Below are 12,500 nucleotides of genomic sequence, written 5' to 3' on the forward strand. Positions count from 1 at the left end.
GGAAGGACAGAGGACCGTTGGACGGACGGAGGACCGTTGGACGGACGGAGGACCGTTGGAAGGACAGAGGACCGGGACAGACAGGAACTAAACTGCAAGGCACACACACATTCTACGACTGCTACAGGGTCCCTATTTTATCAAGAGGAATGCAGTGGGGTAACGTCTGTCCGTTAATATGACACGGTCAAAACACACACATCTCCGTACTAAAGGGAATTTAGGAACCGGAGTGATGCATGATGGGAGGTGCTGACTCATGAATTCTAGAAGCGGAACGACAGAGTTCCAAAGGCAACATTCTGCTGCGGAACGGCCAGGACACACACACACACACCACACACAGACACACACACACACACACACACACACACACCCATCACTACACACACACACACACACGTGGACACACACACACACGTGGACACTACTACACACACACATAAACAAACACACACACAAACAAACACACACACACACACACACACACACACACACACACACACACACACACACACACAGCCTCAGTGCTCCCCAGTTTCCTTCCTCTGAAGGGTGAACAGTAGCTCACTGCTCTCAATCACAACACACTGGCCTTCACTCTCTACACACCCTGCTGGTCTACACACACACACACACACACACACACACACACACACACACACACACACACACACACACACACACACCACCCTCATGCATTCTGCTACTGTGTGGAGACCAGACTTCTGTTAGTCTGTGTTTATAATCTGTATTAAACCAAGTCAGTCATTTAGAACAATGCAGGGCTGGAGCTAATATGTGAAACGACTGGTGGTCCCTGCGGTGACGGCTGTGAAACCCTGCATTCGAGGACATAGTATTAAATACAGTATGTTAGATCTGTACCTCTCCTCCAGTCCCTCCAGTCCTAACCTCTCCTCCAGTCCTCCCTCCAGTCCTAATCTCTCCTCCAGTCCTAACCTCTCCTCCAGTCCTAACCTCTCCTCCAGTCCCTCCAGTCCTAACCTCTCCTCCAGTCCTAACCTCTCCTCCAGTCCCTCCAGTCCTAACCTCTCCTCCAGTCCCTCCAGTCCTAATCTCTCCTCCAGTCCTAACCTCTCCTCCAGTCCCTCCAGTCCTAACCTCTCCTCCAGTCCCTCCAGTCCTAATCTCTCCTCCAGTCCTAATCTCTCCTCCAGTCCTAACCTCTCCTCCAGTCCTAACCTCTCCTCCAGTCCTAACCTCTCCTCCAGTCCTAACCTCTCCTCCAGTCCTAACCTCTCCTCCAGTCCCTCCAGTCCTAATCTCTCCTCCAGTCCTAATCTCTCCTCCAGTCCTAATCTCTCCTCCAGTCCTAACCTCTCCTCCAGTCCCTCCAGTCCTAATCTCTCCTCCAGTCCTAATCTCTCCTCCAGTCCCTCCAGTCCTAACCTCTCCTCCAGTCCTAACCTCTCCTCCAGTCCTAACCTCTCCTCCAGTCCTAACCTCTCCTCCAGTCCCTCCAGTCCTAACCTCTCCTCCAGTCCTAACCTCTCCACCAGTCCTAACCTCTCCTCCAGTCCCTCCAGTCCTAATCTCTCCACCAGTCCTAACCTCTCCTCCAGTCCCTCCAGTCCTAACCAACCACTCCTCCAGTCCTAACCTCTCCTCCAGTCCTAATCTCTCCTCCAGTCCTAACCTCTCCTCCAGTCCCTCCAGTCCTAACCTCTCCTCCAGTCCTAATCTCTCCTCCAGTCCTAATCTCTCCTCCAGTCCTAACCTCTCCTCCAGTCCCTCCAGTCCTAACCTCTCCTCCAGTCCTAACCACTCTTCCAGTCCTAATCTCTCCTCCAGTCCTAATCTCTCCTCCAGTCCCTCCAGTCCTAACCTCTCCTCCAGTCCTAACCTCTCCTCCAGTCCTAACCTCTCCTCCAGTCCTAATCTCTCCTCCAGTCCCTCCAGTCTTAACCTCTCCTCCAGTCCTAACCTCTCCTCCAGTCCTAACCTCTCCTCCAGTCCCTCCAGTCCTAATCTCTCCTCCAGTCCTAACCTCTCCTCCAGTCCTAACCTCTCCTCCAGTCCCTCCAGTCCTAATCTCTCCTCCAGTCCTAATCTCTCCTCCAGTCCTAACCTCTCCTCCAGTCCTAACCTCTCCTCCAGTCCTAACCACTCCTCCAGTCCTAACCTCTCCTCCAGTCCCTCCAGTCCTAACCAACCACTCCTCCAGTCCTAACCTCTCCTCCAGTCCTAATCTCTCCTCCAGTCCTAACCTCTCCTCCAGTCCCTCCAGTCCTAATCTCTCCTCCAGTCCTAACCTCTCCTCCAGTCCCTCCAGTCCTAACCTCTCCTCCAGTCCTAACCTCTCCACCAGTCCTAACCTCTCCTCCAGTCCCTCCAGTCCTAACCAACCACTCCTCCAGTCCTAACCTCTCCTCCAGTCCTAATCTCTCCTCCAGTCCTAACCTCTCCTCCAGTCCCTCCAGTCCTAACCTCTCCTCCAGTCCTAACCTCTCCTCCAGTCCTAATCTCTCCTCCAGTCCCTCCAGTCTTAACCTCTCCTCCAGTCCTAACCTCTCCTCCAGTCCTAACCTCTCCTCCAGTCCCTCCAGTCCTAATCTCTCCTCCAGTCCTAACCTCTCCTCCAGTCCTAACCTCTCCTCCAGTCCCTCCAGTCCTAATCTCTCCTCCAGTCCTAATCTCTCCTCCAGTCCTAACCTCTCCTCCAGTCCTAACCTCTCCTCCAGTCCTAACCACTCCTCCAGTCCTAACCTCTCCTCCAGTCCCTCCAGTCCTAACCAACCACTCCTCCAGTCCTAACCTCTCCTCCAGTCCTAATCTCTCCTCCAGTCCTAACCTCTCCTCCAGTCCCTCCAGTCCTAATCTCTCCTCCAGTCCTAACCTCTCCTCCAGTCCCTCCAGTCCTAACCTCTCCTCCAGTCCTAACCTCTCCACCAGTCCTAACCTCTCCTCCAGTCCCTCCAGTCCTAACCAACCACTCCTCCAGTCCTAACCTCTCCTCCAGTCCTAATCTCTCCTCCAGTCCTAACCTCTCCTCCAGTCCCTCCAGTCCTAACCTCTCCTCCAGTCCTAACCTCTCCTCCAGTCCTAACCTCTCCTCCAGTCCTAACCTCTCCTCCAGTCCTAACCTCTCCTCCAGTCCCTCCAGTCCTAACCTCTCCTCCAGTCCTAACCTCTCCTCCAGTCCTAACCTCTCCTCCAGTCCTAACCTCTCCTCCAGTCCTAATCTCTCCTCCAGTCCTAATCTCTCCTCCAGTCCTAACCTCTCCTCCAGTCCTAACCTCTCCTCCAGTCCCTAACCTCTTCTCCAGTCCCTCCAGTCCTAACCTCTCCTCCAGTCCTAACCTCTCCTCCAGTCCTAACCTCTCCTCCAGTCCTAATCTCTCCTCCAGTCCTAACCTCTCCTCCAGTCCTAACCTCTCCTCCAGTCCCTCCAGTCCTAACCTCTCCTCCAGTCCTAATCTCTCCTCCAGTCCTAACCTCTCCTCCAGTCCCTCCAGTCCTAATCTCTCCTCCAGTCCTAATCTCTCCTCCAGTCCCTCCAGTCCTAACCTCTCCTCCAGTCCTAACCTCTCCTCCAGTCCTAACCTCTCCTCCAGTCCTAACCTCTCCTCCAGTCCCTCCAGTCCTAACCTCTCCTCCAGTCCTAACCTCTCCACCAGTCCTAACCTCTCCTCCAGTCCCTCCAGTCCTAATCTCTCCACCAGTCCTAACCTCTCCTCCAGTCCCTCCAGTCCTAACCAACCACTCCTCCAGTCCTAACCTCTCCTCCAGTCCTAATCTCTCCTCCAGTCCTAACCTCTCCTCCAGTCCCTCCAGTCCTAACCTCTCCTCCAGTCCTAATCTCTCCTCCAGTCCTAATCTCTCCTCCAGTCCTAACCTCTCCTCCAGTCCTAACCACTCCTCCAGTCCCTCCAGTCCTAACCTCTCCTCCAGTCCCTCCAGTCCTAACCAACCACTCCTCCAGTCCTAACCTCTCCTCCAGTCCTAATCTCTCCTCCAGTCCTAACCTCTCCTCCAGTCCCTCCAGTCCTAACCTCTCCTCCAGTCCTAATCTCTCCTCCAGTCCTAATCTCTCCTCCAGTCCTAACCTCTCCTCCAGTCCTAACATCTCCTCCAGTCCTAACCTCTCCTCCAGTCCTAATCTCTCCTCCAGTCCCTCCAGTCTTAACCTCTCCTCCAGTCCTAACCTCTCCTCCAGTCCTAACCTCTCCTCCAGTCCCTCCAGTCCTAATCTCTCCTCCAGTCCTAATCTCTCCTCCAGTCCTAACCTCTCCTCCAGTCCTAACCTCTCCTCCAGTCCTAACCACTCCTCCAGTCCTAACCTCTCCTCCAGTCCCTCCAGTCCTAACCAACCACTCCTCCAGTCCTAACCTCTCCTCCAGTCCTAATCTCTCCTCCAGTCCTAACCTCTCCTCCAGTCCCTCCAGTCCTAATCTCTCCTCCAGTCCTAACCTCTCCTCCAGTCCCTCCAGTCCTAACCTCTCCTCCAGTCCTAACCTCTCCACCAGTCCTAACCTCTCCTCCAGTCCCTCCAGTCCTAACCAACCACTCCTCCAGTCCTAACCTCTCCTCCAGTCCTAATCTCTCCTCCAGTCCTAACCTCTCCTCCAGTCCCTCCAGTCCTAACCTCTCCTCCAGTCCTAATCTCTCCTCCAGTCCTAATCTCTCCTCCAGTCCTAACCTCTCCTCCAGTCCTAACCTCTCCTCCAGTCCTAACCTCTCCTCCAGTCCCTCCAGTCCTAACCTCTCCTCCAGTCCTAACCTCTCCTCCAGTCCTAATCTCTCCTCCAGTCCTAACCTCTCCTCCAGTCCTAACCTCTCCTCCAGTCCCTCCAGTCCTAACCTCTCCTCCAGTCCTAACCTCTCCTCCAGTCCTAACCTCTCCTCCAGTCCCTCCAGTCCTAACCTCTCCTCCAGTCCTAACCTCTCCTCCAGTCCTAACCTCTCCTCCAGTCCTAATTCTCTCCTCCAGTCCCTCCAGTCCTAACCTCTCCTCCAGTCCTAACCTCTCCACCAGTCCTAACCTCTCCTCCAGTCCCTCCAGTCCTAACCAACCACTCCTCCAGTCCCTAACCTCTCCTCCAGTCCTAATCTCTCCTCCAGTCCTAACCTCTCCTCCAGTCCCTCCAGTCCTAACCTCTCCTCCAGTCCTAATCTCTCCTCCAGTCCTAATCTCTCCTCCAGTCCTAATCTCTCCTCCAGTCCTAATCTCTCCTCCAGTCCTAACCTCTCCTCCAGTCCTAACCTCTCCTCCAGTCCTAACCTCTCCTCCAGTCCCTCCAGTCCTAACCTCTCCTCCAGTCCTAACCTCTCCTCCAGTCCTAACCTCTCCTCCAGTCCTAACCTCTCCTCCAGTCCTAACCTCTCCTCCAGTCCCTCCAGTCCTAACCTCTCCTCCAGTCCTAACCTCTCCTCCAGTCCTAACCTCTCCTCCAGTCCTAACCTCTCCTCCAGTCCCTCCAGTCCTAACCTCTCCTCCAGTCCTAATCTCTCCTCCAGTCCTAACCTCTCCTCCAGTCCTAACCTCTCCTCCAGTCCCTCCAGTCCTAATCTCTCCTCCAGTCCTAATCTCTCCTCCAGTCCCTCCAGTCCTAACCTCTCCTCCAGTCCTAACCTCTCCTCCAGTCCTAACCTCTCCTCCAGTCCCTCCAGTCCTAATCTCTCCTCCAGTCCTAACCTCTCCTCCAGTCCCTCCAGTCCTAACCTCTCCTCCAGTCCCTCCAGTCCTAACCTCTCCTCCAGTCCTAACCTCTCCTCCAGTCCCTCCAGTCCTAACCTCTCCTCCAGTCCTAATCTCTCCTCCAGTCCCTCCAGTCCTAACCTCTCCTCCAGTCCCTCCAGTCCTAACCTCTCCTCCAGTCCCTCCAGTCCTAATCTCTCCTCCAGTCCTAACCTCTCCTCCAGTCCTAACCTCTCCTCCAGTCCCTCCAGTCCTAACCTCTCCTCCAGTCCCTCCAGTCCTAATCTCTCCTCCAGTCCTAATCTCTCCTCCAGTCCCTCCAGTCCTAACCTCTCCTCCAGTCCCTCCAGTCCTAACCTCTCCTCCAGTCCTAACCTCTCCTCCAGTCCCTCCAGTCCTAACCTCTCCTCCAGTCCTAACCTCTCCTCCAGTCCCTCCAGTCCTAACCTCTCCTCCAGTCCTAACCTCTCCTCCAGTCCTAACCTCTCCTCCAGTCCTAACCTCTCCTCCAGTCCCTCCAGTCCTAACCTCTCCTCCAGTCCTAACCTCTCCTCCAGTCCTAACCTCTCCTCCAGTCCTAACCTCTCCTCCAGTCCTAACCTCTCCTCCAGTCCCTCCAGTCCTAACCTCTCCTCCAGTCCTAACCTCTCCTCCAGTCCTAACCTCTCCTCCAGTCCTAACCTCTCCTCCAGTCCTAACCTCTCCTCCAGTCCTAATCTCTCCTCCAGTCCATCCAGTCTTAACCTGTGTGTGTTTATCTTCTGATGGAAACATGTGGAGGAAGCATGAATGTTGTCAGTGTGTCTGGAGAGAGCAGAGAGTGAGTGTGTGTTCATTTCATCTCCAGCTGAGAGGCAGGATGCAGACAACCAGGAAGAGATAAGCACACGTGAATGGAGGGAGGTGTGGTGTGTGGTGTGTGTGGTGTGTGTGGTGTGTGGTGTGTAGTGTGTGTGTGTGTAGTGTGTGGTGTGTGTGGTTTGTAGCGTGTGTGTGTGTAGTGTGTGTGTGGTGTGTGTGTGGTGTGTGTGTGGTGTGTGTGGTGTGTGTGTGTGTGTGTGTGTGGTGTGTGTGTGGTGTGTAGTGTGTGGTTTGTGGTGTGTGGTTTGTAGCGTGTGTGTAGTGTGTGTGTGGTGTGTGTGTGTGTGTGTGTGTGTGTGTGTGTGTGTGTGTGTGTGTGTGTGTGTGTGTGTGTGTGTGGTTTGTAGCGTGTGTGTGTGTGGTGTGTGTGGTGTGTGTGTGGTGTGTGTGTGTGGTGTGTGTGTGTGTGTGTGTGGTGTGTGTGTGGTGTGTGTGTGGTGTGTGTGTGGTGTGTGTGTGTGTGTGTGTGTGGTGTGTGTGGTGTGTGTGGGTGTGTGTGTGTGTGTGTGGTGTGTGTGGTGTCTGTGTGGTGTGTGTGTGTGTGTGTGGTTTGTAGCGTGTGTGTGTGTGTTGTGTGGTGTGTGTAGTGTGTGTGTGTGAAGTGTGTGTGTGGTGTTTGTGTGGTGTGTGTGTAAGGTGTGTAGTGTCAACAAGCCAATCAACAGCTAGAACAGGGTCAGGGTAGGAATACCAACCAATCAGCAGCTAGAACAGGGTCAGGGTAGGAATACCAGCCAATCAGCAGCTAGAACAGGGTCAGGGTAGGAATACCAGCCAATCAGCAGCTAGAACAGGGTCAGGGTAGGAATACCAGCCAATCAGCAGCTAGAACGGGGTCAGGGTAGGAATACCAGCCAATCAGCAGCTAGAACAGGGAAGCTGTGTATCATGTGACTCCAGGGTGAAGTTTCCCATGAGAACAGATTTCAGATCAGCTTCCCTCCACGACTCTAAACATATTAACTACCAAACTGACTCCAGGTCAGCATTTAATACGCCGCTCAAATATTCTCTCATTGGAGGTGTGTTTACCTGCAACTCAACGCAACCCCAGCCGGGCTAGACAACCTCTTCAAAGGGGGTGACACTCTAGACCCAAACTGCTACAGACCTATATCCATCCTACCCTGTCTTTCTAAAGTCTTCGAAAAGCCAGAGTTAATAAACAGATCAACGACCATTTTGAATCCCACCGTACCTTCCCTGCTATGGAATCTGGTTTCAGAGCTGGTCACGGGTGCACCTCATCCACGCTCAAGGTCCTAAACGATATCGTAACCGCCATCGATAAGAAACATTACTGTGCAGCCGTATTCATCGATGTGGCAAAGGATTTCAACTCTGTCAATCACCGCATTCTTATCGGCAGACTCAACAGCTTCGGTTTCTCAAATTACTGCCTCGCCTGGTTCACCAACTACTTCTCTGATAGAGTTCAGTGTGTCAAATCGGAGGGCCTGTTGTCCGGACCTCTGGTAGTCTATGGGGGCACCACAGGGTTCAATTCTCGGGAGAGGAGAGGAGAGGAGAGGAGAGGAGAGGAGAGGAGAGGAGAGGAGAGGAGAGGAGAGGAGAGGAGAGGAGGAGAGGAGAGGAGAGGAGAGGAGAGGAGAGGAAAATGGAGAGGAGAGGAAAATGGAGAGGAGAAGAGAGGAGAGGAAAAGAGAGGAGGAGAGGAGAGGAAAAGGGAGGAGGAGAGGAGAGGAGAAGAGGAGAGGAGAGGAGAGGAGAGGAGAGGAGAGGAGAGAGAGGAGAGGAGAGGAGAGGAGAGGAGAGGAGAGGAGAGGAGAGGAGAGGAGAGGAGAGGAGAGGAGAGGAAGTACTGGTTGTTTTGTTCTGGTACGTATTTGTGTGAAGAGACACTCCAAACACACACACACCCTCTCCCAAGTGCACCGTTATCAGAGAGCTGAGATACAGAATGACTGGGGAGGGGACAGAGAGATATAAGGAGAGAGAGGGAGAGAGAGGGAGGGAGAGAGAGAGAGAGAGGGGGAGAGAGAGGAGGGGAAGGGGGACATAGAGAGAGAGAGAGAGAGAGAGAGAGAGAGAGAGAGAGAGACAGATGAGGAGGAGAAGGGGGACAGAGAGAGAGAGAGGGGAGAGAGAGAGAGAGAGACAGAGAGATATAAGGAGAGAGAGGGAGACAGAGAGGGAGACAGAGAGGGAGACAGAGAGAGAGGGAGAGAGAAAGGAGGGGAAGGGGGACATAGAGAGAGAGAGAGAGAGAGAGAGAGAGAGGGAGAGAGAGAGAGGAGAGAGAGAGAGAGAGAGAGAGAGAGAGAGAGGAGGGGAGGAGGGGGACAGAGAGAGAGAGGGAGAGAGAGAGGAGAGTGCAGAGAGAGAGAGAGAGAGAGAGAGAGAGAGAGAGAGAGAGGAGGGGACGGGGAAGGGGGACAGAGAGAGAGAGGGAGAGAGAGAGAGGAGGGGAAGTGGGACATAGAGAGAGGGAGAGCGAGAGAGAGAGAGGGGAGGGGAAAGGGGGACAGCGAGAGAGAGAGGAGGGAGGGAAAAGGGGACAGCGAGAGAGAGGGGAGGGGAAAGGGGACAGCGAGAGAGAGATGAGAAGAGAAGCAGAAAACTCATCACACAACTGGGTGACACATAGTTACTCAGAGACAAAACACATAATTCACACGCCTACTACCATAACCACACACACACACACACACACACACACACACACACACACACACACACACACATATAATCATGACACACACACACAAACAGCATCACACACACATTATCATGATATAGTCCCGTGTGGCTCAGTTGGTAGCGCATGGTGTTTGCAACGCCAGGGTTGTGGGTTCGATTCCCACTGGGGACCAGTACGGGAAAAAATAAATTTTTTATGAAATGTATGCATTCACTACTGTAAGTCGCCCTGGATAAGAGTTTCTGCTAAATGACTAAAATGTAAAAATATATACACAAACATTATCATGATACACACACACATTATCATGACATACACACACAACTACCAGTATAGCCTTGGTACTACCCATTAAAATCAGAAAGGAAATAGCCTTGGTACTACCCATTAAAATCAGAAAGGAAATAGCCTTGGTACTACCCATTAAAATCAGAAAGGAAATAGCCTTGGTACTACCCATTAAAATCAGAAAGGAAATAGCCTTGGTACTACCCATTAAAATCAGAAAGGAAATAGCCTTGGTACTACCCATTAAAATCAGAAAGGAAATAGCCTTGGTACTACCCATTAAAATCAGAAAGGAAATAGCCTTGGTACTACCCATTAAAATCAGAAAGGAAATAGCCTTGGTACTACCCATTAAAATCAGAAAGGAAATAGCCTTGGTACTACCCATTAAAATCAGAAAGGAAATAGCCTTGGTACTACCCATTAAAATCAGAAAGGAAATAGCCTTGGTACTACATTAAAATCAGAAAGGAAATAGCCTTGGTACTACCCATTAAAATCAGAAAGGAAATAGCCTTGGTACTACCCATTAAAATCAGAAAGGAAATAGCCTTGGTACTACCCATTAAAATCAGAAAGGAAATAGCCTTGGTACTACCCATTAAAATCAGAAAGGAAATAGCCTTGGTACTTCCCATTAAAATCAGAAAGGACAACACACCTAGCATACTAGTAGAACTAAATAATGTTTCTATAGAGCTGAAATTGTTTCCATATAGAATCATATATGGAAGCCAAGAGTTCTATATGGATCCCAAGAGTTCTATATGGATCCCAAGAGTTCTATATGGATCCCAAGAGTTCTATATGGATCCCAAGAGTTCTATATGGAACCCAAGAGTTCTATATGGATCCCAAGAGTTCTATATGGAACCCAAGAATTCTATATGGAACCCAAGAATTCTATATGGATCCCAAGAGTTCTATATGGAACCCAAGAGTTCTATATGGATCCCAAGAGTTCTATATGGATCCCAAGAGTTCTATATGGATTCCAAGAGTTCTAAAAGGAACCCAAGAGTTCTATATGGAACCAGTTTTGGTTTCGTGAAGAAGAACCCCTGGGGTTCCGATCAAACAACCTTCCAAAGGGTTCTACATGGAGCCTTTAAGGGTCCCGTACATGAAGCAAGCAATAGAGCCTTCTAGGTTCTATCCAGAACATGGGTTTTTCTGAGTGTACTACGGTTAAATTATATACTTCGTAAACTCAACACTAAGTGGGTTAAGAAGATAGGCTGTGACTCATATATACTATATGACTTGATAGTCACTGTCTTACTGTAATTCATTAGACTTGATAGTCACTGTCTTACTGTAATTCATTAGACTTGATAGTCACTGTTTTACTGTAATTCATTAGACTTGATAGTAACTGTCTAACTGTAATTCATTAGACTTGATAGTAACTGTCTAACTGTAATTCATTAGACTTGATAGTAACTGTCTTACTGTAATTCATTAGATTAGATAGTCACTGTCTTACTGTAATTCATTAGACTTGATAGTCACTGTCTTACTGTAATTCATTAGATTAGATTGATTCTGATAGGCTGTGACACATATATACTATATGACTTGATAGTCACTGTCTTACTGTAATTCATTAGACTTGATAGTCACTGTACTACTGTAATTCATTAGACTTGATAGTCACTGTACTACTGTAATTCATTAGACGTGATAGTCACTGTACTACTGTAATTCATTAGATTAGATAGTCACTGTACTACTGTAATTCATTAGACTTGATAGTCACTGTCTTACTGTAATTCATTAGATTAGATAGTCACTGTCTTACTGTAATTCATTAGATTAGATAGTCACTGTACTACTGTAATTCATTAGACTTGATAGTCACTGTCTTACTGTAATTCATTAGACTTGATAGTAACTGTCTTACTGTAATTCATTCTACTTGATAGTCACTGTCTTACTGTAATTCATTAGACTTGATAGTCACTGTCTAACTGTAATTCATTAGACTTGATAGTCACTGTACTACTGTAATTCATTAGACTTGATAGTCACTGTACTACTGTAATTTATTAGACTTGATAGTCACTGTCTTATTGTAATTCATTAGACTTGATAGTCACTGTCTTACTGTAATTCATTAGACTTGATAGTAACTGTCTAACTGTAATTCATTAGATTAGATAGTCACTGTCTTACTGTAATCCATTAGACTTGATAGTCACTGTACTACTGTAATTCATTAGACTTGATAGTCACTGTACTACTGTAATTCATTAGACTTGATAGTCACTGTTTTACTGTAATTCATTAGATTAGATAGTCACTGTCTTACTGTAATTCATTAGACTTGATAGTCACTGTACTACTGTAATTCATTAGACTTGATAGTCACTGTACTACTGTAATTCATTAGATTAGATAGTCACTGTGTTACTGTAATTCATTAGACTTGATAGTCACTGTCTTACTGTAATTCATTAGACTTGATAGTCACTGTCTTACTGTAATTCATTAGACTTGATAGTAACTGTCTTACTGTAATTCATTCGACTTGATAGTAACTGTCTTACTGTAATTCATTAGACTTGATAGTCACTGTCTTACTGTAATTCATTAGACTTGATAGTCACTGTCTTACTGTAATTCATTAGATTAGATAGTAACTGTCTAACTGTAATTCATTAGATTAGATAGTCACTGTACTACTGTAATTCATTAGACTTGATAGTAACTGTCTTACTGTAATTCATTAGACGTGATAGTCACTGTCTTACTGTAATTCATTAGACTAGATTCTGATTCTATTCTATGCTAACGACTTGTTTTGCTGGTTATACCATTTGGTCTATATTAGGGGAGATGTTTTCCTGACTGGTTTGTCTTTCCTACCTTAAGATGACTTGACTGTATCGGCTACTGTAGTTCCTTCGAGGACATTCTGGTTAAAGTAGACTGCATAAATGGGTACACACACACACACACACACACACACACACACACACACACACACACACACACACACACACACACACTGCTAGTAAACGTAGA

General features: G+C 48.9%; 1 protein-coding gene across 1 annotated transcript in view; it reads right to left on the reverse strand.

Annotated features, from left to right (window-relative positions):
* The window catches only part of LOC106592645 (dorsal-ventral patterning tolloid-like protein 1), a gene marked incomplete at its 3' end in the record, with an annotated part of 51,477 nt that overhangs the window by 33,513 nt on the left and 5,464 nt on the right, over positions 1-12,500 (reverse strand).

The sequence above is a fragment of the Salmo salar genome, unplaced genomic scaffold, assembly GCF_905237065.1.
Source record: "Salmo salar unplaced genomic scaffold, Ssal_v3.1, whole genome shotgun sequence".
NCBI lineage: Eukaryota > Metazoa > Chordata > Actinopteri > Salmoniformes > Salmonidae > Salmo > Salmo salar.